The 25,364-nt window shown below is 40.5% G+C and overlaps 1 protein-coding gene across 2 annotated transcripts in view; it reads right to left on the bottom strand.

The window, feature by feature from the left end:
* Window positions 1–23,982, bottom strand: part of UBAP2 (ubiquitin associated protein 2) — a 106,166-nt gene extending 82,184 nt beyond the window's left edge. Inside the window, exon 1 of one of the 2 annotated variants that reach the window (XM_029920446.1) lies at window positions 23,908–23,982. The gene's annotated coding sequence lies outside the window, so the exon portion shown is untranslated. Of the gene's footprint in view, window positions 1–18,118; window positions 18,246–23,907 lie in introns of those variants that run through there. The other variant, XM_029920447.1, reaches the window with a different exon arrangement.
* Between the last annotated feature and the right edge of the window lie 1,382 nt (window positions 23,983–25,364).

Raw genomic sequence — 25,364 nt, 5'->3', positions numbered from 1 at the left:
GAAACAAAACCAAAAAAAACCAAGGCACAATACTTACCTTACAGGTATCAAGGATTATAATGTTTCAGTAATTACAACAGTACAAGGATAGAAAAACTGGCCAACTGATCAGAACAAGGAGCCCAGAAAGAGACCCAAGCATATACAGTCCTAATTTCTAACACAGATGGCAGTGCATGTGATGAGAAAAGATAAACTCTTTAAAAAGGTTGAAAAAAGTGGTTGATTATACTTAAAAAAAAAAAAGTTTTTTATTAGACCATACATTAAAAAGTCCAATTAGGGGTGCCTGGCTGGCTCAGTCAGAAGAGCATACAACTCTTGATCTTGGAGTCATGAGTTCAAGCCCCACTTAGTATAACAATCTGGCCTTATCTCATAAAGGTGAACATGCATATACCCTATGGTTTACAATCCCATTTTTTGGCATCTATCCCCTCCCCAAGATATATATACCTCTAGCATATCTGCACCAAAAAACATGTAACTAGTATGTTCAAGGGAACAATCCAAACACTGTTTTCAATATATTCCTACTAAGGAATACTATAAAGCAATGAAACTGGATAACTGGATATACATATTAGATGAGTCTCAGGAACATACTCTAAGGCAAATTAAGAAAGAAAACATAAGTGACTGAGGAATATACACACTATGGTCACATTAATATTCAAGAAACATACAAAATTAATAATATATTGTTTATATAAAAAGGTTTTAGGGGCACCTGAGTGGTTCAGTCAGTTAAGGGACCATTTTCAGCTCAGGTCGTGATCTCATAGTTCATGGGTTCGAGCCCCGCTTCGGGCTCTGTGCTGACAGCTAGCTTAGCCTGGAGCCTGTTTCAGATCCTGGGTCTCCCTTTCTCTCTGACCCTCCCCTGCTTGTGCAGTCTCTCTCTGTCTCTCAAAAATAAAAAAATTAAATAAAAAGGTGTTAAAATTATTTAACAAAGGCATGGAAAAGATACAGGGGGCTCATTTACTTTATATAATTCACAGGCTGGGATTGGGAAGCAGCAGACCATGAATTTCAAAAGATAATGATTTCTTCTATTAACTAGGTGATAATACATGAGTATAGGGGCGCCTGGGTGGCTCAGTTGGTTAAGCGCCCGACTTCGGCTCAGGTCATGATCTCACGGTTCGTGGGTTCGAGCCCCGTGTCGGGCTCTGTGCTGACAGCTAGCTCAGAGCCTGGAGCCTATCTTCAGATTCTGTGTCTCCCTCTCTCTCTGACCCTCCCCTGCTCACGCTGTCTCTCTCTCTTTGTCAAAAATAAATAAAAACACTAAAAAAATAAAAACAAAAACATTTAAAAAAATAACTAGGTGATAATACACGAGTATATTTTTTGTTCTCCATATTTGTACATTTTGTAAATAACAAAAATCATATACTATATGCTTCTTCACTTTATAAAATATCCAAATTCAATACATGTTACCATCAGCAATATCTAAGTATTCTATTCTACATACTCAATATGTAATAAAAATTTAAAGTAACATATACTTGAAAAACACTGCATCAGGAAAGACAATCTGCTACAATATACAAACATGCAAAATCAAAATGCAAAGTTTCAGGATCATTTTAGTGTCTGGCCTAGTAATCTAGAAGTATAAAGGCAAATAATTCAAAAAGAATAGATCACACTAACAAGCCCTTAAGTCTCTATCAACGTCCATTTAAAATATTCCAAAACAGAGACGTCTGGGTGGTTCAGTCAATTAAGCATCCAACACTTCATTTCAACTCAGGTCATGATCTTATGGTTCTTGAGACTGAGCCCCATATTAGGTTCTGAGCTAACAGCATGGAGCCTGCTTGGGATTTTCTCTCTGTCTCTCTCTCTCTCTGTCTCTCTAACTGTCCCTCCCCCCTTGCTCACATGTGCATGAGCTCTCTCTCTAAATAAATAAATAAATAAACAAACATTTTTTACAAAAAGAACTATTTAGGGGCACCTGGGTGGCTCAGTCAGTTGAACATCTGACTTTAGCTCAGGTCACAATCTCACAGCTTGGGCATTTGAGCCCCGAGTCAGGCTCTGTACTGATGTCTTGGAGCCTGGAGCCTACTTCAGATTCAGCGTCTCCCTCTCTCCCTGCACCTCCCCATTCAAGCTCTGTCTCTCTGGTCCTCAAAATTAAGCACTAAAAAAAAAATTTAACAAATATTTAAAAAATAAAAATTAACAAAATTTTTAATAAAATATTCTAAAACATGCTACAGATTTCTAGGATTATATTTCCTAATGCTTTTGTTATATTAGCTTTTCTATAAATTCAACAGTACTTATATATACAATTCCTATTTCACTTTACTCTCTATTTCTTCTATATTTAACTTGCCTCCTAATCTTAATATCATAAACAAGTTAAGACCAGAAATTCACTTTGTTTTGTTCTTTCACTACTCAGTAGCTGCCGATATAAGAAACATTTGATAAGTGGGTTGAAAGGACATGCTACAGATGCTGGTAACTTTTAGAGATTAACAATGACCTGAGAAAGACCAAATCATAGCAGAGCCAATGATTCCAAAAAGAACAGTAAACGGAATTCTAATTTTCTAAAACAAGCAGCTAGAGAGACCTCAAAGGAAGCATTCACATGATGTGGAATAATGTTCCCCTATTTATAAATCTTATACATCTCAAGTTAATGAAATGACACTATCTACACTAGCATTTCTAAGTATCTTTTGGACCTGTGTTTCCAAAAGATACACAGAGAAGACTAACCATAATTCAATATACCAATTCAGGCATCACAAGGAAAATTATATCCCTGTAAGTCTGACCAGTTTTTTCTGAGTTACCTATCCTAATATGATTTACATCGTTTCTGGGTAGGTTCTCTGTTTTAACTGGAATGCTAGATAAAGGCCACAGGTATATTAGTGCACTGCCTTCTACATCAACTAGAATAGCAAGTAACCAATTAACCAGAGTATCTTACATGCCAAACATGCTGGTTTAAAACTTACTGTATTTTGAGGGGCACCTGGATGGCTCAGTCACTTAGCATTTGACTCCTGACTTCAGCTCAGGTCATGATCTCAGTCTGGGGGTTTGAGCCCTGGGTCGGACTTCAGGCTGAAAGCATGGAGACTGCTTGGGCTTCTCTCTCTGCCCCGCCCCAGCTTGCACGCTCACACACACACTCTCTCCCTCAAAATAAATAAACTTAAAAAAAAAACTTACTATATTTGAATCTGCCTCTCAGTAACGATGCACAATTTGAACTTTTTCTTTTCTTTTCTTTTTTTTTAGTTTAACTGTTTTGATATTTTGTTGGTTTGGGTTTATTTTTACTTCTATTACATGGAACATAGCTAATTGTTTTGCCATAATTATTTTTACAGCTTACTCCGAGTTTAGTGTTTTCCAATATGAATAAATACACATAAACAAATACATTTTTTTAAACTGTAAAGCACCATACAAGTATGTTAAAACACATTAGTATTTCCCAGGGCACCTGGATGGCTCAGGTAAGCATCCAACTCTTGATTTCAGCTCAGGTCACATCTCAAAGTTTGAGAGATCGAGCCATGTCAGGCTCTGTGCTGACAACATGGAGCCTGCTTGGGATTCTCTCTAGCCTCTCTCTGCACTTTCCCTTCTTGGCATACACTCTCTAAAAATAAATAAAAACTTTTTTAAAAAAATTAGTATTTCTGAAGTAAAGGGATTTACTTGATTATTTCTAAAATCACCTCTAAGACTGATTACTCTGTAATTTTACCTTATGGATCTAAAGTTAAACATCCAATCAAAATCTACACTTGATCTTAGCCAAAAGGCTGAGAAGCGATACATCCAATCAAAATCTGAGTGGTATTCCTAGAATAAAACTATTTTTTTTTAAATGTTTTTTAAAAATAGTTTTATTTTGCTTACAAATTTCCAAAGTTGCTTTTTTACTGAAATATGTGACCCTTTACTCACTCATCTTTTCAACTATTTATTACTCTATGCTCTCATTTACGAAAATGATCTAGGTACATTAAATACAACAAAATAAGAATTTCTTCTTACAGGAGTGCCATCTGGTGATAAAAATCTGCATGTACAGAAATAAACGTAAGCTAAGTGGAATGGAAGCTAAGACTGACCTTTCTGATTTACCAAAAAAGACTTTTAATAGTCTTGCTATTACAAACTTTAAAAAAAAAATTTTAACATTTATTTACTATTGATAGAGAGAAACAGAGCATGAGCATGGGAGGAACAAAGAGGGAAGAGAGAATCCGAAGCAGGTTCCAGGTTCTGAGCTGTCAGCCTGACATGGGGTTAGAACCCACCAACTATGAGACCATGACCTGTCAATCAGGAAAGCAATAAATGTTTTTATATTTCAAACTATTACAATTTTACTAATTCACTGTGTTAGTATAAATATTAAGATTTTATATCTCCATTGCAATCACCAATCCTCAATCCACATTCCATCTAGATGTTTAGACTATAAATAATGTCCCCAGTTCCATGGCTACACCAGAATTATATTGCCTTGTGAAACATGAGAAGTACATTGCTTACTCTATGTTACATACTGTTGCTGGGAAATAACCATTTTTCTCCTTTAATGAAAGTTTACTGCTCTGGGTTATATATATATAAACTGTTACTACCAAAGGCTTTTGGCATAAATATCACAAATACAATCCTTGCAACAACAAAAATTAAAAGAAAAACAATGGCTCCAGCATTTGCTTCTGAGGATGCTTATACCAATTCAGATTAGCTTATTTTCTGTCAATATGGCTACCTGCACTAACACTGAAATGTCAGAATAGCTGTATTTCCACCCATAAAAAAAAAGTCTTGGGATACCTTACTAGCTCAGTCAGTAGAGCATATATGACTGTTGATCTCAGCGTCTGAGTTCAAGCCCCACATTGGGTGTAGACTTTACTTAAAACAAAATTCAAAAAATAAAGACTTTTTTAAAAAAGTTTTTGATGTTTATTTCTTTTTGAGAGAGAGCATAAACAGAGACAGGCAGAGAGAGTGAGAGAAGAGAGAACACAGAGCCCAAAGCAGGCTCCTGGCTCCAAGCTGTCATCACAGAGCCCAACATGGGGCTTAAACTCACAAATCACTAAATCATGACCTGAGCCAAAATGAGATGCTCAACCGACTGAGCCACCCAGGCACCCCTCAAAAAATAAAGTCTTAATCCTTAAGATGTCCAGCAAAAAATTTCCAAAGATAAAACTGGGAGTTTATGGAGCAAGCACAGAGGAAAAAGAATAAAAAAGTGTTACTGAAATCATCTGGAAAAAAACAAGATGTTATGGTTCAACAAACTTCCTTATATTAATTTTATATAAATTTCTGGGGGCAGTGGTTACTCAGTTGGTTAAGCGTTCAACTTCAGCTCGGGTCATGATCTCAAGTTTCATGAGTTTGAGCCCCCACGCAGCTCAGAGCCTAGAGCCTACTTCAGATTCTGTGTCTCCCTCTCTCTCTCTCTCTCTCTCTGCCCTCCCCCCCCACCCCCACCTTGCTTCCTCGCTCTTGCTCTCTCTCTCTCTCTCTCTCTCTCTCTCTCTCAAAAATAAAGAAGCATTAAAAAAAATTCTGGAGACACTGAATTCACGAAACAAAGTAAAAAGCTTAAGTTATCAAAAAAATTACCAACCACCAATCAACTGTGAAAATGAATAAGGAAACTAGACTATAAAAAGCAACAAGTTTAACTAACATAGTGTCACATGGGGAAATTGTATGTTCTCTCTTCTGGAAACAGAGCTGTGTGTAGTAAATAGGAATGCTTCTGCAATAAGCACCCAGTTGCCAGACCAAAGGAATTCAGTTTACACTTGTGTTCCATCCCCTCTATCACTCTCCACCCACAAGAACTACTACTCTCCAACAGGTTCCAAGAGAATTCTTAGAATAGAAACAGACAAGAGCAAGAGATTCTAAAAATAATCCAGTAGAAATTCAAACATACATATCTCAGGTTCTTGTACTGAAGGAAAGACCAGGTTATATCAATCTATCCAACCAAATTTTAAAACGCATATTTACCTCACTTCATCCAAAGTAAATTAAAGATGGAATAGCATAGTATCAGGTTAGAACTGCTACATTTTTAAAGTCTTTGAAAACAATATCAGCAAAATACCATATAAAGCGTCCTACCTAGATTATCTCAAGTGCAAGAATAGTCTAAATTACTTGTTATATAAGGAAAGTAAGCCAGGAGAATAAACTAACTTGATTAAACTACAGATTTCTCTGTAGAAGGGATATTTTTAGAAAATGTTTTATTAACCACTATTTTTTTCAAGGATTTTTTTTAAAGATATCTCAGTGAGGGGTGCCTGGGTGGCTCAGTCCCATTGAGGGTCCCAACTTCGGCTCAAGTCATGATCTCATGGTTCATGGGTTAGAGCCCTGTGTCGCTAACTCAGAGCCTGGAGCCTGCTTCGGATTCTGTGTCTCTTTCTCTCTCTGGCCCTCCCCTGTTCACACTCTGTCTCTGTCTCTCAAAAATAAATAAAATGTAAAAAAAAAAAAAAAGATTATCTCAGCGGCATGTGAATCTAGAATTAGAATGAACTGAAAATGGTTAGTTAACAGCCACCTGCACTTCTACTAAAGCTTAAGTAAATATCACAAATTCATCCTAAGAGGACCCTAACTTTAGGCCAAAACAAAAACAAACAAAAAAGTGGCTGAAACTTTATCTAAAAAACCATGTAATATCACACCCTAAAGAAAAAACAAGGGCATGCTTGATATTTCTGAAAATTTACAGAACACTTTTTAATAACATGCTGAGTATTATGAAGATTTTGCTGAAAGCACCAACCACGAAAGTTAAGATGGTATCACAAAGTGTCAGCATTGGAAGATAACTCTAAAACCAGGAGGCTCACACAACCGTGCGGAGTCTCTCACATCTACTGCATTAAAAAAATTTTACATTCCAGGGGCGCCTGGGTGGCTCAGTTGGTTAAGCCTCCGACTTCGGCTCAGGTCAGATCTCACGTTCGTGGGTTGGAGCCCCACGTCGGGCTCTGTGCTGACAACTAGCTCGGAGTCTGGAGCCTCCTTCTGGTTCTGTGTCCCCGGCTCTCTCTGCCCCTCCCCCTCTCATGCTCTGTCTCTCTCTGTATCAAAAATAAATAAAACATTAAAAAAAAAATTTTACATTCCAGACACAGCAAAATGAATGTCTCTTTTTCAAATAGAATGTAATTAATTCAGACAACATGAATTAGTCAGCTAAGGACTCAACTACTATCAACAGAATATACAGTTTATGTCCAAGAAGCAAGTCTCTATCAAGAATGCTTCGAGATGCTATTCACTCAGTCCTGAGACTAACGGCGCCAGAACTATCTTAGACTGGCAAGGAGGATGGAGTCCTTCATCTATATGAAGGATTTGATTCATTCACTCATTCCCAAAAGCGTAAAACCCATTAAGTAGAATAATAACAGCAGCAAACACATACCGTTTAGTATGTGCCTGACACTATTATATACACAGTTTTAAGTCATTAACGTTCCCTACAACACTGAGGTATATACTAATCATTACTCCCATTTTTAACAGACAGAAAACTGACACAGATTCACACCTAGTCAGTGGTACAGCCAAGATTCAAACCCAGGTCATCTAGGTCCACAGTCTGTATTCTTAATCACAGTGCTATCATATAAGGCTAACTGTTCAATGGTAAATATACAACAGACTCCAACTCAGCTTCCTCTTCTTCCAGGCAGCTTAACTACAGTTGGTCATCACCTGATAGGACAGATTTGGTTCTAGGTCACAATCTCAATCCTCTTCGCAATCTTTCAGATACTCACTGGTGCTCCCTTGGCTCTATATTGTTACAGTTTTGCTACCAGTTCTGTTTCACTATGTGTTTTTAACTTCCAATTCGTGTTTTTGCTTTTCCTATTAAGAAAATATCCACTGGGGTACCTGGGTGGCTCTGCCAGTTGGGTGTCTGACTCTTAACTTTTGCTCAGGTCAATTCTCATGGTTCGTGGGATCAAGGCCCATGTAGGGTTCTCCAGTGACGATAAGGAGCCTGCTTGGGTTTCTCTTTCTCTCTCTCTCAAAATAAACATTAAATTAAATTAACTAAATTAAATATCCATTAAAAACACCTATAAAAAAAGAGAAAATACCCATTATTCTCAACTGTTTCCCACAGAGGAAATTCATTTGTTCATTTCTGCAAAGAACAGGATTGGTTTAGATTAAGAACTTCAAGGTGGGGCCTAGCTGGCTCAGTTGGGAGAGCATGAGTCTTGATCTCACTGTCATGAGTTCAAGTCCCACACTGGGTGTAGAGATTAGAAAAAGATACAGTAAAATTTAAAAAAATATTTTGGGGCACCTGGCTGCCTCAGTCAGTGGAGCATGTTACTCTTGATCTCAGGGTTGTGAGTTCAATCCCCACAATGAGGTACAGAAATTACTTAAAATCTTGGGGCCCCTGTGTGGTACAGCTGGTTAAGCATCCCACTCTTGATCTCAGTTCAGGTCATGATCTCACAGTTCATGAGTTCAAGCCCTACACTGGGCTCTGAGCTGATGATGCAGAATTGGGGATTCTGTCTCGCCTTCTCTCTAACCCTCCTCCACTTGTGATCTCGCTCTCTCTCTCTCAAAATAAACAAAATTTAAAAAAATTTGTTAAAGTAAATAAAATCTTAAAAAACAAACAAACAGAAAAAACCCTTCAACTGATTTGGGAGACCCAGAGTAGCTAGCAAAAGGAACTCTCTATCCCCCACCCAGGAGCCAGTAAGTCAGGCTAGGGTGCCAAAAAACTCTAGTATGAGACCCAATTCCACACAACTAAACTGCTTGTACCCTGCATGCCAGGAGCTGACCAAACTGGTACTTTTATTCTCTACAGCTGCTGAGGGCAGGGTCAAGCCTCCAGCAGCTGATGAACGAGGTTAACTCCCCTACACCCAAGACAGCTGACAGAAGAGCCACAACATTATCTACTATTCTGTGCATATAGTATGCCCACGGAAAAGATTAGTGCTGGTAAACTCTGAACATTACAGAACATCAAAAACTATTTGTTAAGTCATACTTCTTTCAGGTTACCTAAGGTCAGGGACGAAAAAGTATTTAATTTTATCTATGGCTGCTTGCATCCATCAGTCCCACTCCTAGGCTGCTAATTTCCTGGCTATAAACCCTGTCTTTTACCCAGAATTCCAACTCAGCAGCTACCTTATTCTCATTCCCTGAAAAGTCTCCCATTATTCATGACTGGTCTTAACCCCTTTTCTTTTAATAGACTTTTCTCCCACCCCCTCAAAAAAGAAAAAAAAGGCCTATACTATATAGGATTTCACAAGACTTATAAACTTAAAAGAATACTATACTCCTAAAAAAAAAAAAAGAAATACTGGGGCACCTGCATGGCTCAGTAGATTAAGCATCCAACTCTTGATTTCAGCTCAGATCAAAATCTACAATTTGTAAGTCTGAACCCTGCATCAGGCTCTGCACTGATAGGACAGAGCATGTTTGGGATTCTTTCTCTCTCTACCCCTCCCCTGCTAAGTCTCTCTCTCCCTCTCTCTCCCAAAATAAATAAACATTAAAATTAAAAAAAAACTATACTCTTAATTTAGATTACATTCAAACAAGCACCTTCCCAAATACCAAGAGGAAACCTTCATTAGAGGGTTACTACTCCATAGCCAAGGACTTTTAAAGGGTCTATTTTATAAAGTAAAAAATGTTTTAATTATAAAAAAGATTGTAACCAAATTAAAATAGAATTTCTATAAATCATCCCTTTACCAGAACAAAATATTAACACCTTCGTCATAAATCCAGTAGAAATTCTTACACAGACACATATTTTTCCCCCTTGCTCTACTTGTATCAGATTCTGTTCATCTTCATACGTATTATTCTCTGGTTTGCCCCCATCCTCCCACCCCTGAATTTGTACCCACCCACATACACAGTGGCACTTCTGCAGTCTGCTTTCAATTTCCATTTCTGAAAGCCTCCAAGTTCCTCACAGGCTCTAGCAACAAAGAATTACTGAATCTCCTACCATGTTCTGACCCTGAGGCCTGGGTAACCAGTAGAAAGGGAAAACAAGTTAAGAAGGAGCCCAGGGGCACCTGGGTGGCTCAATGGGTTAACCTACCTACTTCGGCTCGGGTCATGATCTCAGAGTTTGTGAGTTCAAGCCCCACATTGGGCTCTCTGCTGTCAGCACAGAGCCTGCCTCAGATCCTCTGTCCCCCACCCTCTCTCTGACCCTCCCCTGCACACAAGCCCCCACACATACACACACACTCTCTCTCTCAAAAATAAACATTAAAAAAAATAAATTAAATAAATAAATAAATAAATAAATAAAGAGGGGCGCCTGGGTGGCTCAGTCGGTTGAGCGTCCAGCTTCGGCTCAGGTCATGATCTCACGGTTCGTGGGTTCGAGCCCCACGTTGGGCTCTGTGCTGACAGCTAGCTCAGAGCCTGGAATCTGTCTTCGGATTCTATATCTCTCTCTCTCTCTCTGACCCTCCCTGCTCGCACTGTCTCTGTTTCTCTAAAATAAATAAAAAACAAAAAATTAAAAAAAAAGAGAGAGAGAGAGAGAGAATGCCTGGGTAGTTCAGTCATTAAGCATCTGACTTTAGCTCAGGTCATGATAGGGTGGTCATGAGCCCGTTTTCTTTCTCTCTCTCTGCCCTCCCTCACTTGCACCCCCTTTCCCTCAAAAAAAAATCTTGGGGCGCCTGGGTGGCTCAGTCGGCTAAAGCATCTGACTTCAGCTCAGGTCAGATCTCATCTTCGTGGGTTCGAGCCCCGCGTCAGGCTCAGTGCTTACAGCTAGCTCAGAGCCTGGAGCCTGCTTCTGGTTCTGTGTCTCCCTCTCTCTCTGCCCCTCCCCCTATCATGCTCTGTCTCTCTCTGTATCAAAAATAAAAAAAATTTTTTTTTAAATCTTAAAAAAAATTTTTCCCCCCAGGGGCACCTGGCTGGCTCAGTTAGTGAGGCATGCAACTCATGGTCTTCAGGTTGTGAATTCAAATCCCATGTTGGGTGTACAGATTACTTAAAAATAGAATCTTTAGAAAAAAATTTTCCAGGTTCCATTGTATAGCTGGGATGTCAAACTACTTACTACTCTGCAAACTATTGGTTCTCAAAGTATGCTGTCCACATGGGCAACAGCATCACCTGAGAACCTGTCACAAATGCAAATTCTCAAGGTCAACCCAGACCTACAGAACCAGAAATTATGTTCAGAAGTCAATGTTTGTTGTTCTTTTTTAGGTCATCTCTACCCTCAATGTGGAGCTTGAACACACATGCCTGAGATCAAGAGTCACATGCCACACTGACTGAGCCAGCCAGGTGCCTCAGAAATTATGTTTAAACAAGACCTGATGGCACACTAAAGAATCACTGCTCTTAAAGAAACTTAGATAAAAATTTTGATCCTGTGTGATTTAAACTAAAAGATGAGAAAATTGAAAAAAATTTTTTTTGCTTTTCTTATTTCACCTATATATCATACAATGCTATGAAATTCCAAAAAATACAATGGAAGCAATGGAAGAAATTAAACCATCACCTACAGTTCAACCACCCAAAATTAACTGCTTTCAATAGTTTATTTATTAAGTGTCCTTCCAGTGCTTTCTATCTGAGTGCATCACTGTCATCCACTAGAAATGGCTATATCAGAAGCGCCTGGGTTAAGCGTCCAACTTCAGCTCACGTCATGATCTCACGGTTCGTGGGTTGAAGCCCCACATCAGGCTCTGTGTGAACAGCTCAGAGCCTGGAGCCTGCTTCAGATTCTGTGTCTCCCTCTCTCTCTACCCCTCCCTTGCTCCTGCTGTCTCTCTCTGTCTCTCAAAAATAAACAGACAACATTTTTAAAAATTAAAAAAAATAATAAGTATTCTAACTTCAGGACATAGCTAGGAATTTGTTTTCCTAAATAAATTCATTTTATCATTGTCTTACTATCTTTAGCCTCTTTCTCAAAAGTGGCACCATTTATTATCTGTATAACTTCTGGGCCCCACAGTATGGCTATTTTTCAAAAAGTTTTTGAACCCATGAACAACACAGTTTCAAATGGTTATTCATTTATTTTAAGGGGCACCTAGGTGGCTCAATCAATTAGGCATTCAACTTTGGCTCAGGTCATGATCTCATAGTCCATGGGTTCGAGCTCCGCGTCGGGCTCTGTGCTGACAGCTCTGAGCCTGGAGCCTGCTTTGAATTCTGTGTCCCCCTCTCTCTCTGGCCCTCCTGACTCACACTGTCTCTCTCTCAAAATAAAGACATTAAAGAATCAACTGCATTGGCGCACCTGGGTGGCTCAATCAGTTGACCATCCAACTCTTGATTCCTGGGATTGTGATCTCATGATGCCACTGAGCATGGAGCCTGCTTAAAATCCTCTCTCTCCCCCTGCCCCTCACCCTGGCTCACATTCTCTCTCTTTAAAAAACAAAGAACAAAAAACAAAAAAAAACCTCTGCATTATTTTTACACTGATTTGTTGTCTTTTGGGGGAGGGAGGGCAGCTTTCCACCAAGCCTTATATAGAGTAAGCCCCCAAACCTTGATTTTCAGCAGGTTGCAGAATGACTTCTAGGGCAGCTTGAGTGATTAAGAGATAACCTTACCACCTGCCAGCATACACTTAAGTCAGGATGGATTTTATTGAGGGAGACAGAGAGGAAGTAAAGAAAGAAGAGGGCTCATTTCCTGGCTATTAACAAAAATTGGTAATAAATTACCAAGTGAATATTCCCATCTCAATTTCTCCTGTCCCTAACCCTATTTATTTTTTTAATGTTTTATTTATTTTTGAGACAGAGCGAGACAGAGCATGAAAGGGAGAGGGACAGAGAGACAGGGAGACACAGAATATGAAGACAGGCTCCAGGCTCTGAGTTGTCAGCACAGAGCCCAACGCAGGTCTCGAACCCACAAACATGAGATCATGACCTGAGTTGAAGTGGGAGACTTAACCGACTGAGCCACCCAGGTGCCCCCCTAACCCTATTTTAATGTTGCTCTTCCCCAATCATATTAAGCTGCGTTAGTCTCACCAATCCTCTGTGGAGAGAATCAAGGGAAGTCTCAGACTCATTAGAACGGGACAGACTTAATGCCAACAATAGTCTTAGTCCGTAATATAGACATTTGGGGGGGGGAGTTTCTTCTTTTTTCTCTTTAGTAGTCTCCATGCCCAACATGGGGTGTGAACTCACAGCCCTGAGATCAAGAGTCACATGCTCTACCAATTGAGCCAGCCAGGCAACCCAAGACAGACGTGTTTTTATAAATTTTTTTAGTAATATCTACACTCAACGTGGGGCTCAAACTCACAACCCTGAGATCAAGAGTTGCATGCTCCATCAACTGAGCCAGGCAGATGCCAATAAAATTCTAAGTATCTTAACAAAAGAAACAATAACTTCAGGAATTTGTCCATTATTGATCCTATAGGAAGAATACAGGAAAAATAAGAGTCAGCTTCCCACTGGTTCAAGGAAGCCTCCCCAATATCCAGACTCAACTGACAATGTTTTGCTGTCACTCCCCAAAGGATTCTGACTCCTAACTGCATTGCGTCTACTTTGGTCTTCCCATCAGAATGTAAGCGCCTAGACAGAACAGGAACAGTGCATTATTCATCTGCATCCCTGACACTTAACAGTTGCTGACAAGTAGCAACATATCTTTAAGTGAACACCTGTATAGTAGCACATGTCATTAACAACAGCAACAAAAACTATTACTCAGGCATAATCTGGGTTAACCTACATTCTGAGCATTTCACAGAAGTAAAATGCCATGAGAATTTACTATCTAAAGTTTTTATTGTTGTAAGAGTTTACCCTTATTCCCACACATCAAAAAGACTTTTTTTCATCAGTGTTTCAAAATCTGGAGTCAGTAGAGATTAGCAAGACACATAGAAAATTTTTAGTCTTACTACCAGCCCAAGAAAGTTACACTTATCCTACAATAAATTGCAATTTACTTAATACTACCAAGAATTAAACCAGAGGCGCCTGGGTGGCTCAGCCCATTGAATGGCTCAGGTCATGATCCCTGGGTCATGGTATCAAGCCCTGCAGAAGGTGTGGGCGGGGCACGAAGCCTGCCCAAGATTCTTTCTCTCCCAAGGGGCGCCTGAGTGGCTCAGTTAGTTGACCATCTGACTACAGCTCAGGTCACAATCTCAGGGTTCATGAGTTCAACCCCACATCCGGCTCACTGTCAGTGCAGAGCCCTCTTCTGAATCCTTTGTCCCCTTATCTCTCTGCCCCTCCCCAATCATGCTCATGCACACTCTCTCTCAAAAATAAATATAAAATATGAGTCTCTCTCTCTCTGTCTTCCTGGGCCCCTCTCCTACTCGGACTCACTCTCTCTAAAAATAAACATTTCCTTAAAAAAATTACCTAAGTAACAGTAGTCATCTTGCTTATCAGATGTGACTGGCCATTATGCCTGATAATTGACAAAATAATCACTTATATGGATTGTCATTATTCTACTTCAATAACAATACATAAATAGGGTAAAGTAAAAATTCCAAAATACAAGCAAAATACTCCAAATACAAAAGACATTTTGTGAACTGGGAAATCTAAATACAAATTTTTACCATATTATTAGTATTATTTCTTATGTATATTATTAAGTAACATTCACTTCCTAGGTATGATGATGTTATTGTGGTTATTTGTAAGAGAAGCTTTTTTATTGTAGAGATATTTGCTTAGGAGGGGCACCTGGGTGCTCAGTTAAGCGTTAAAACTTTGGTTCTGGTCATTATCGCAGTTTGTGAGTTGGAACCCCACATCAGGCTCTCTAGTGTTAGCACAGCCCACTTTGGATCCCATTTCCCTGTCTCTGCCCCTACCTCACTCTCACACGCAGGCATATGCACTCTATCTCAAAAAAAGTATAAATTATTTGGGGGCACCTGGCTGGCTCAGTCAATTAAGCTTTTGATTCTTGATATTGGCTCAGGTCACAATTTCATGGTTCCTAAGATCAAGCCCCACACTGGGCTCTCTGCGCTGTTAACACAGAGCCTGCTTGGGATTTGTCTCTGCCCCCTCCCCCCTCAAAATAAATAAACTTTAAAGAATAAACATTTAAAAAGAGAAAGAGATACTTGTTTAGGAAATACTCAGGCATACATGTCAAGATGTTTCACCTTACTTTCAGAATCATTCAGCCTCAGAAGATAGAGAAGGTAGAGAAAAAGTCAATGTAGTAAAATATTAAGTATTGACTCCATCCAAGTCAAAGGTATACATATGCTCTGGGGCACCTGAGAGGCTCAGTAAGTTGGACATCCAACTTCGGCTCAGGTTGTGAGCTCACAGTTTGCGAGTTCAAGCCCCATGTAAGGCTCTGTGCTGACAGCTAAGAACCTGGAGCCTGCTTCAGATTCTGTCTCCCTCTCTCTCTGTCCCTCCCCAGCTCATGCTCTTTCTCAAAAATAAACATAAAAAAAAGGTATCTGTATGCTCATAATACTCTTTCAGTTTTCATAGATTTGAAAAATATTAAATTAAAAAGTTGAAGGAGGGGCACCTGGGTGGCTCAGTTGGTTAAGCATCTGACTCCTGCTTTCAGCTCAGGTCATCATCTCAGGGTTTCGTGGGTTCAAGTCCCATGTCAGGCTCCGCCTACTTGGGATTCTCTCTCTGGCCCTCTCCCACTCATGCTCTCTCAAAAAACAAAAACAAAAAAAAACTGAAGGAAACCAAACAGAAGAATGAAAACTACACCAAGGACAAAAAAAAAAAACCAATAACAATCAGGAATGTAGAAGATGTTGATGGCAGAAATATATATAAAATATCCTTAATTATAATTAACACTGACAGTTCCCATGCTCCAGACGTCCAAAGACGTCTGCAGGATATGCTGGCAAAGCAAAATCCAGCTGTGTGATGTTCATAAAATATATATCTAAAACATACCTCTAGAATAGCCTAAAACATTTAAAAATTAAAGAATATCAAATGTAGGTAAGGATGTGGAACTCTTATCAATTCAGTTCTGATGTCTAAGATATTCATTGTATGTTTGAGTTAATCTTCCCTAGGCTTCTAGAATAGCATCAGATGTTTATGATCTCAAGAGAATTGAAAAAAATAATCACAATTTTCTGTGTTCTGAAGTTCAGATGAAGAGTCTAATCAAAAACGACTGTACAAAATGAACTTTTAGGACCTCATCGATAAAAAGCTTCTGCACAGCAAAGGAAACAATCAATAAAACTAACAGGCAACCAATGGAATAGGAAAAGATAGTTGCAAATGGCATATCGGATAAAAGGCTAGTATCCAAAATCTATAAGGAACTCACCAAACTCCACACCCAAAAAACAAATAATCCAGTGAAGAAATGGGCAGAAGACGTGAATAGACATTTCTCCAAAGAGGACATCCAAATGGCAAACAGACACATGAAACAATGCTCAGCGTCATTCATTATCAGGGAAATACAAATCAAAACCACACTAAGATACCACCCTCACACCAGTCAGAGTGGCTAAAATGAACAAATCAGGAGACTATAGATGCTGGCGAGGGTGTGGAGAGACGGGAACCCTCCTACACTGTTGGTGGGAATGTAAACTGGTGCGGCCACTATAGAAAACAGTGTGGAAGTTCCTCAAAAACTTAACAATAAAACTCCCCTATAACCCAGCAGTAGCACTGCTAGGAATTTACCCAAGGGATACAGGAGTGCTGATGCATAGGGGCACATGTACCTCAATGTTCATAGCAGCACTTTCAACAACAGCCAAATCATGGAAAGAGCCTAAATGTCCATCAACTGACGAACTGATAAAGAAGATGCAGTTTATATATACAATGGAATACTACATGGCAATGATAAAGAATGAAATCTGGCCATTTGTAGCAATGTGGGTGGACCTTGAGAGTGTTATGCTAAGCAAAGTAAATCAGGCAGAGAAGGACAGATACCATTATGTTTTCACTCATAAGTGGAACAGGAGAAACTTAACAGGACCACAGGGGCAGGGAAGGGGGAAAAATAGTTGGGGAGAGGGAAGGAGGCAAACCACAAGAGACTCTTGAATACTGAAAACTGAGGGCTGGTGGGGGACAGGGGAAGGGGGTGATGAGCATGGAGGGGGACACTTGTTGGGATGAGCACTGGGTGTTATATGGAAACCAACTTGACAATGAACTATAAAAGAAAAAAATATAAAACTAAAATAAATTTTCATAAAAAAATAAACATTCTGGTATTCAATAAAAAAAAATGTACAACAATTTGAGATAACCTAGTAAAGTTACACATACTCCACACACAACCCAAAACTCCACTCCCAATTACAGTCTTGAGAAATCAGTTTGTTTGTTTTAGGGGGAGGGTCAGGTTGTGCAAATGTTAACAGAGGCAAGTAAAATTTCTAATCACAAAAAAATGGAAATGACCCAAACATCCATCACAATAGAATAAGATGTGGCATATCCTTATTTTCTTTTTTTGTTTGTTTATTTTTGATACAAGAGCCAGCAAGGGAGGGCAGAGAGAGAAAGAGAGAATCTCAAGCAGGCTGGGCATAGTCAGGGCAGAGCCCAAGGCTGGGCTTGAGGCTTGATCTCAGGAAAGGTGATATCATGACCTGAAGTGAAATCAAGAGTCAGACACTTAATTTACTGAGTCAACCAGGTGCCCCAGATATGGCACATCCTTCCAATGGAAGTACCATAATATTGAAAATGACTGAAAGAAAAAACCAATACGAATGAATCTAAAACATGTAAGAGAAAAAAGAAATATAAGAAGAATCATATAATTCCATTTAAATCAAGATTGATGAGCACCTGGCTGGATCAGACGGTAAAGCATTGGACTCTTGATCGTAGGGTCATGCATTCAAGACCCACATGGGGGTATAGTTTCCTATGAATGAATGAATGAATGAATGAACAAATGAATGAAGCAACCTTGAAAATGGGCAACAATAAACCATGTATTACTTATGGATTATATGAAATAAAAATTATCCTAAAAAATAACAAGCAAAAAAAAAAAGGATAATGCTTACCTTTGGGAAAGAAGAAAAGGAATGCCTTTGGAGATGACAGGGGGCTTTCAGGTAATAGGAATGCTCTACTTCATGGCTAGTCATTTTATTCTTGTTTTGGAAAACTCTACATGTGTTTTTATACATCTTATATACCTTCCCTGATGTGTATCCTATATTTCTCAATAAAAATTATTAAGTATAAAAGTATTATTCCATGGGCACCTGAGTGGCTCAGTCGATTAAGCTTCCAACTCTTGATTTAGGCTCAGGTCATAATCTCACAGTTCAGGCTCTATGCTGACATTGGGGAGACTGCTTAGGATTTTGTCTCCCTCTCTCTGCCCCACCCCTGCTCACAATTTCTCTCTCTCTCTCAAAAATAAATAAAAATACTTTTTAGGGGCTTCTAGGTGGCTCAGTTGGTTGAGTGTCCAATTTTGGTTCAGGTCATTATCTCACAGTTTGTGAGTTCGAGCCCCATATCAGACTCTGTGCTGACAGCCCAGAGCCTGGAGCCTGGAGCCTGCTTCAGATTCTGTATCTCCCCTCTCTCTCCGTTTCCCCTGCCTCAGAAATAAATAAAAAACATTTTAAAAAATTAACAATAAAAATATGTTTTCATAAGTGTTATTCCACTTTTTATTTAAAGTATGTAGTACTTTGAAAAAAGAGGACTGGGCACCTGAGTGGCTCTGGTGGTTAAGCCTCTGACTCTTGATTTCAGCTCAGGTCATGATCTCATGATTCATGAGTACGAGCCCTACACTGGCCTCTGTGCTGACAGTGTGAAGCCTGCTTGGGATTCTCTCTTTTTCTCTCTCAAAAAATAAACTAAAAAAAAAGAAAGAAAGAAAAGAAAAAAAGGATTTATACTGAAATGTTAAACCATATTAAGTCCTTTTATCTTTTTTTTTTTTAAGTAATCTCTGCACCCAGTGTGAGCTCAAACTCACAACTCCAGAGATTAATAGTTGAATGCTCTTCCAACTCAGCCAGGTGCCCCATCATTTTTATCTTTTAATTATCTCAATTTTTCTACAATGTATTTTCTTAGGTAAAATACTAATAATCTGATCCTAAAACATTCTATAAGATGGAAATTTGAAAAAAAAAAAAAGAGGAAAAAAATCTGATTTGGGTCTAAAAATTGTTGTTAGGCTTATTAAATCAACCCTAAAGCCAGTCTTTTTTTCCCTAAATCCTAGTTCAGCTAACCCTGTATTTTTTTTAAGCCCACTTACTCACTTGTTTAATGATTTGACAATGCTAAACACTGTTATCGAATGAAAAATCCCACCCTTCAAAGAGTGCACATTCTAGCCAGATAGATACACAATACAGGTAGCACCCTGCACCTTGCCCAAACCCATGAGGTTGCAAAGATATTTTAGATTTGCATCTGCCTACCCAGAAAGCAGCATGTTGTGGTGGCAAGTACAGTCAGTCAGAAGGCCTAGAATCTCCTCAGTTAAGACTGAGCATTCAGAATGTTTTTGTATGGGAATGAAAGGGCACAAGGAGGCAGAAAAATAAAATACAAAACACAGGGAAGAGAAATAAAAGAGAGAGGGAGTGCAAAGAATTAAAGATGCAGAGGGAGAACGCTATCATCCACAAGAAGCAACTCTGAGCTTTCAAAAGTCTTCACACAGAATATCAAGGACTGATCTGAAAATTAAGACTATATGTACAAAATTTTGAGTAAATGGTAACACTTAAGTATTACTGGATTGTGTGCATACAGTATAACTTTAAATGAGATAGCTCCAATGATACTTAAAAAGAGGTTAATAATAACAATGCACTAATAAAAAGAAACAAGGTTACGGCAACAATAACCTTGGAACTAAATCCAAATGAAATTTTCTCCTCTTTAAATCCCTGAAAATCTTCACGTGAGGAATTTTTTTTAAGTTTGAGACCCAATCAGATATATGTTCCATTACTTTTAATATTCCAAATGAGGAAAACTAGCTACATATTTCTAACACCCTTTCAAAGAACCCCGTGTAATCTTAAATGAAACACTTACTTCTTCATCCAAGTCCCACTTCATAAATTAATTCCACAGGGCTCAAACTCACAACCCTGAGATCAAGAGTGGCATACTACACCAAGTGAGCCAGCCAGGCATCCCTAATTTACTTTCTTTAAATAAAAATACAGGACAGAGGTGCCTCGGTGGCTCATTTGGCTAAGTGTCCTCTTTTTTTTTTTAATGTTTTTTATTTGTTTTTGAAAGAGAGCATGAGCAGAAGAGGGGCAGAGACAGTAGCGGGAGGGGAGTAAGGATCCAAAGTGGGCTCTGTGCTGACAGTAAGAAGCCCAATGCAGGGCACAAACTCAAGAACCATGACCTGAGCCTAAGTCAGATGCTCAACCAACTGAGCTACCCAGACACTCCATGTGTCCTACTCTTGATTTCAGCTCAGGACACGATTTCCCGGATTTTTGTTTGTCAGATGCTCAACCAACTGAGCTACCCAGACACTCCATGTGTCCTACTCTTGATTTCAGCTCAGGACATGATTTCCCGGATTTTTGTTTGTTCTGAGAGACATAACACAAGTGGGGGAGGGGCAGAGAGAGGAGACACAGAATCTGAAGCAAACTCCAGGCTCTAAGCTGACAGCAGGGCCCAAACCCACAAACTGTGAGACCATGACCTGAGCGAAGTCAGACGCTTAACCATCTAAGCCATTCAGGTGCCCCATGATTTCATTGCTTATAAGTTTGAGCCCCAACTGGGGCTCTGAGTCAGGCTCCATACTGAGATCATGTAGCCTGCTTGGGATTCTCTCTCCCTCTCTCTCTGCGCCTACCTGCTCTCTCTTGCACGTGCACTGCTCTCTCAAAATAAAGAAATATCTGTCCCTCTGCCCCTTTCTCCCACTCTCTCAAATTAAAAAATACTTATATAAGAGGTGACTGGGTGGCTCAGTTGGTTAAGCTTCCGACTCTTGGTATCAGTTCAGGTCGTATCTCAGGATTTGTGAGATCAAGCCCTGCATGGGTTTCTGTGCTGGCAGTGCAGAACCTGCTTGGGTGGGATTCTTTTTCTCCTCCTCTCTCTCTCTGCCTCTCCCCTGCTTGTGTGCATGCTCTCTCTCTTTCTCTGAGCTCTCTCAAAATAAACTTAAAAAAAATTTTTTAATATACATATATAAAATTTAAAAAATACAAGACATGCAGCATCTTTAAGAGAAACGCTGTAAAGAAATCTCAAAAAAAAAAAAGGGTAGAAAATATCAATATATGCAGTATGCATATCTGTCAAAACAAACCTGATAAATTTGATTCTTGGGCTTCAGAATGAAAACAAGATTTCATTCCTAAATATTTGACAGTTGGGTCAAAATTATTTCCAAACCAAGTATAGGTGTACATGGTGATAGTCCCTGTAAGTCTTCCCTCTCTTTGCCTTCCTGCAAGTTACATCTCCAACTCCTTTGGGGCGGGGTGGGGGGAAACAACTACTTCCAAGACCTATCAGTGATTCACCACCTTACCAGTCAACACCACCGGTGCCATGCCACTTTAAAGGGCAGTCCATTCACTCAACTAAGAGCTAACGGGTACTTGCTGACCTTATAAAGATAAATAAACAAAATAAGATAGATTTAAGAACAGAGAAACTTCACAGTCTGTGAATTAATGCAGACTCCTTCTTTTGAGCAGGCATTCATCAGTCCTTTATAAGAGGCTTACACCAAAAAAAAAGTGTCTTATAACAACAAAAATTCTTAAAGGACTGGAGGATCAATACTTCAAGACTAATACTTTCAAAGAAAACCTTCCACTTCAGACCAGTTCAAAACTTCAAGATTGGTTTACACTTTCTACATATAGTGTATGATTAAAGGAACAGAGAAAGCAACCAGTTCTCACCATAATTAACCCATAGAGCATAGGGCATATTGAAATTAACCCATTCTTTTCCGTGTTCTCCTACCATTTCTCCCTCAACAATAAAAGTCACTAATGCTAATACCAAGAGACACCGCTGGTTACAGGCTACATCAGTTACCAGGAAAGGGAAGCAGAGTTGTTATTGTTGTTCTGGCCTTGTTCTAAAGGCAGCTCCATGTGACTGCTGCCGGTCCAGCCCACATTTAAAGACAGAGGCCAGAGGAAACCAGAGCAGCAGGAAATAGGCAGGAGAGGCAATTACCACAACCCTTTCCCATGGCCTCATTGCTATGCCACCACTTCCAGCCACATTTCAATCATAACAAAAACCTCCCTTCTCTGAATTAATTTCTGAGGGTCAGATGCAACAAGGAAGCAAACAAGGGAAATCATAGCTGTGGAAACAAGCAGGACACTGGGGGGGGGCGGGGAGGTAGGGCATTTCATCACACATGTGAACCAGCCTTAAGGAACAAAAATCAGATGGAAGATACAGGAGGTAAGCAGAAGAGTAGTGTGAGAAACTAATCACTCCTGCCTAATAAGAGAAGTGTTGCAGAGGGAGCTGATAGCCAAAAGGTCCTGCAGGGCAGGGAAGAGATACTGGTGGACCGGAAAACTTTACCATCTCCAGAGAGTGGAATTTATTCCCTTTCCTGAAACAGATAGGTATCATCCCAATCTAGGCACCTAACGCCTAGGACACAAGAGAGCTTCCTTCCACCTTGATTAGACAAACTGACACTAAAAATTAGGATATACAATTCGTGACAAAAACTGAGGAACACACTACTGATATAACTCTTGGTTTAAAAAGTATACCACAACTGAAGAGAAAATACAAAAGGCCTGGGTTCACCCAAAAAGTTAATTATATATGGCCTTAGAATAAAAAGATGTTTGGATACCTTATAAAGACCTTCAAAAGCTCTCAATTGTTAGGACACACAGGGGCTAAAGAAAGACAATAAGCTTAAATACTGACCGACCATATACGTGAGATAGAAGTAGAAACCAATATCCAACAGAGGAAGTAGTTAACTACAAGATTATTTCAAACAGGAAATAACAGGAATGATGACAGTATTAACTCCTACAGAGAAGAGAGTATATGACCAGAGTGGTAGCACTTAAGATGCAAATAATCAGATTGAAAACCGAGGAGAAAAGGTGGAAAAGCCAAGTGGGAAAGTGATTCAGAGGCAAAGAAGACAGACAGAATACACTAAAGAAAGAATAACATTTTGAATATGCACTACTCTAGAGCTTTAGTTTACAACGGTTCTCAAATTACATTTAAAAAACTCTGACACAACCAGACTAAAAGGAACCGAGACTGATGAGGAAAACTGAGTCCCCAGAGTCTAACACCAAAACCTTCCAGAATGAAAAGGGATAGAATGTAACTATTCCTCCGAGTACGCCGGGAAAGGCTACAGAGCGCAGAAGTTGGGCTCTAAGATGTCCAGTCCCAAGACTAGCGACAGGCGTGAAAACCAAAACGTGGTCGGTGGTCAGGACGGGGACCAGCGGGAGCTCCAGCGGACTGGCAGGGGAGGGAAAGAGGTGGGAAGAGAAAACCACACCCTCCAGGGCAGAAACCCGAAGGGGGGAAGGGAAGGCGCCCCCTGGGGTTGGGTGGGGCCAGGCCGACTAGGACAGGGGTAGAGCAGGAAGACGCACAGGACGACCACGGGCGAGAGGAAGGAAGGCGCCCAGGCCTGGGCATACTGAGGACGCAAGACGCTGGCGAGGAAAGCTTGGCCCGGTCTTCATGAGTGGGCGCTTGGGCAGTATGAAGAGGGTTAGAAAAAAGAAAAGCGGAACCAGGACTAGAAAGCGCAGGCTGCCACGCTCAGGGCTCCGGAACAGGAAAGGAGAAAGAGGGGGCCAATTACCGCTGCTATTCTCGCTGGACTCGGGACCAGCTGCCGCCGCCGCCGCCGCTCGTTACCTGCCAATGTGCCTCTTACAAAGCGGCGGCGGCGGCAGAGGCGGCCCGTCCCGTCACGTGACCGTCGCGTCACGGGCGAAGGAGGAGCCACTACGCGTCGCCAGCGCGCGGCTCATCAGCCCGTCCACAGAGTGGGTTGCTTCCTCTAGCCTCCCCCAAGGCTAGTAGGGGAGGCTAACGGCGCCGGGGCGTAGGAAAGCACAGGAAGGCGCATGTAAGGAAGATTTTACAGGATTTATCGTACTTGGAGTTGTCAGGAGGGTACAACATACCACCTAGGATGCCAACAACTACAGCGTGTAGTCGCGGTGTGATGACCTCACAAGACACCATGAGTCGTTCCTCTGCGGCCGCTTTCCTCTCGTCACGTGACATGGTCCAACCACTCAAAGAAGGCCTAGCTTCCCAAACCCTGGGAATACTATTCCTATCCCGCTGCACAGCAGTGGCATCCGTCACTGCACCCTTTCCCTAGCGAGTTCATAGACCATGCATGTATGACTTAGTGCCGAGAGAAGGTGGAGACGGGAAACGGCCAGCGCTGGCTTCTGAGGCTAATCCCAGCGGCGCCGCTTGCCAGGTGGCTGAGCAGGGTTCCTGCTGGGAGATGTAGTCCCGGCGGGGGGGTGGGGTTCCACTACCAAGTTCCCGGGCTCGCGCTCCGCCCCGCCCCCTGCGCGGGAAAACGCCAACGGCTAGCCCAGGTACCCCCGTGGTGGAGCAGGCTTCAAAAGGAACTTTTAACAGAGCGGGAGGGCCTCGTAGCTAATATCTTGTTAAATGCGAGGGTGGAATGCTGCATTACGAAGCTCCTAAGTAAATTAAGTAATGCTTATTGGTCGATTACTTGATGTCAGTGGTTTATACAAAATTTTTACCAAATCTTATGATCAACATTTTGAGGCAGGGATTGCCCCTGGTAAAGAAAGGCTTAGAGGGGTTGCTGGCTGACTCACTTGGTAGAGCATGCGAGTCTTGATCTTGGGGTGTGAATTGGAAGTCCCAAATTGGGTGTAGAAATTATTTTCAGATTAAATTTTAAAAAGGGGGGGTGGAGAAAGAAAAGAAGGAAGAAAGAAAGGCTTTAGAGGTTCAGAAAGAAAGAAAAAAAAAGGAAGTGAGGAAGGAGAAAGAAAAGAAAGGCTTAGAGGTTCAGGTGTTTCTGGCTGAAGAGACCCAAACCAGATTTTCTCTCTCTAAACAATGAATAACCTCTTCCTCTCAGAAAGATATGTTGTAACTCCAAGAATTAAGCACAAGGGGGATGCTTTATACTTGTAGCAGAGTGTTTTAGAGTTTAAAGTATTTGCTCATCTGCTGGCTTATTTGGTCCTCAAAAACAGTATCCTAGGCAGGTTAGGTATGTGGACTTTGGAATATAGCAGGTCTTACCTCAATTTG

This window comes from Suricata suricatta, chromosome 13 (assembly GCF_006229205.1).
Source record: "Suricata suricatta isolate VVHF042 chromosome 13, meerkat_22Aug2017_6uvM2_HiC, whole genome shotgun sequence".
Lineage (NCBI taxonomy): Eukaryota > Metazoa > Chordata > Mammalia > Carnivora > Herpestidae > Suricata > Suricata suricatta.
The sequence above is the reverse complement of the archived record's forward strand: the minus strand, read 5'-3'. Positions and strand labels throughout refer to the sequence as shown.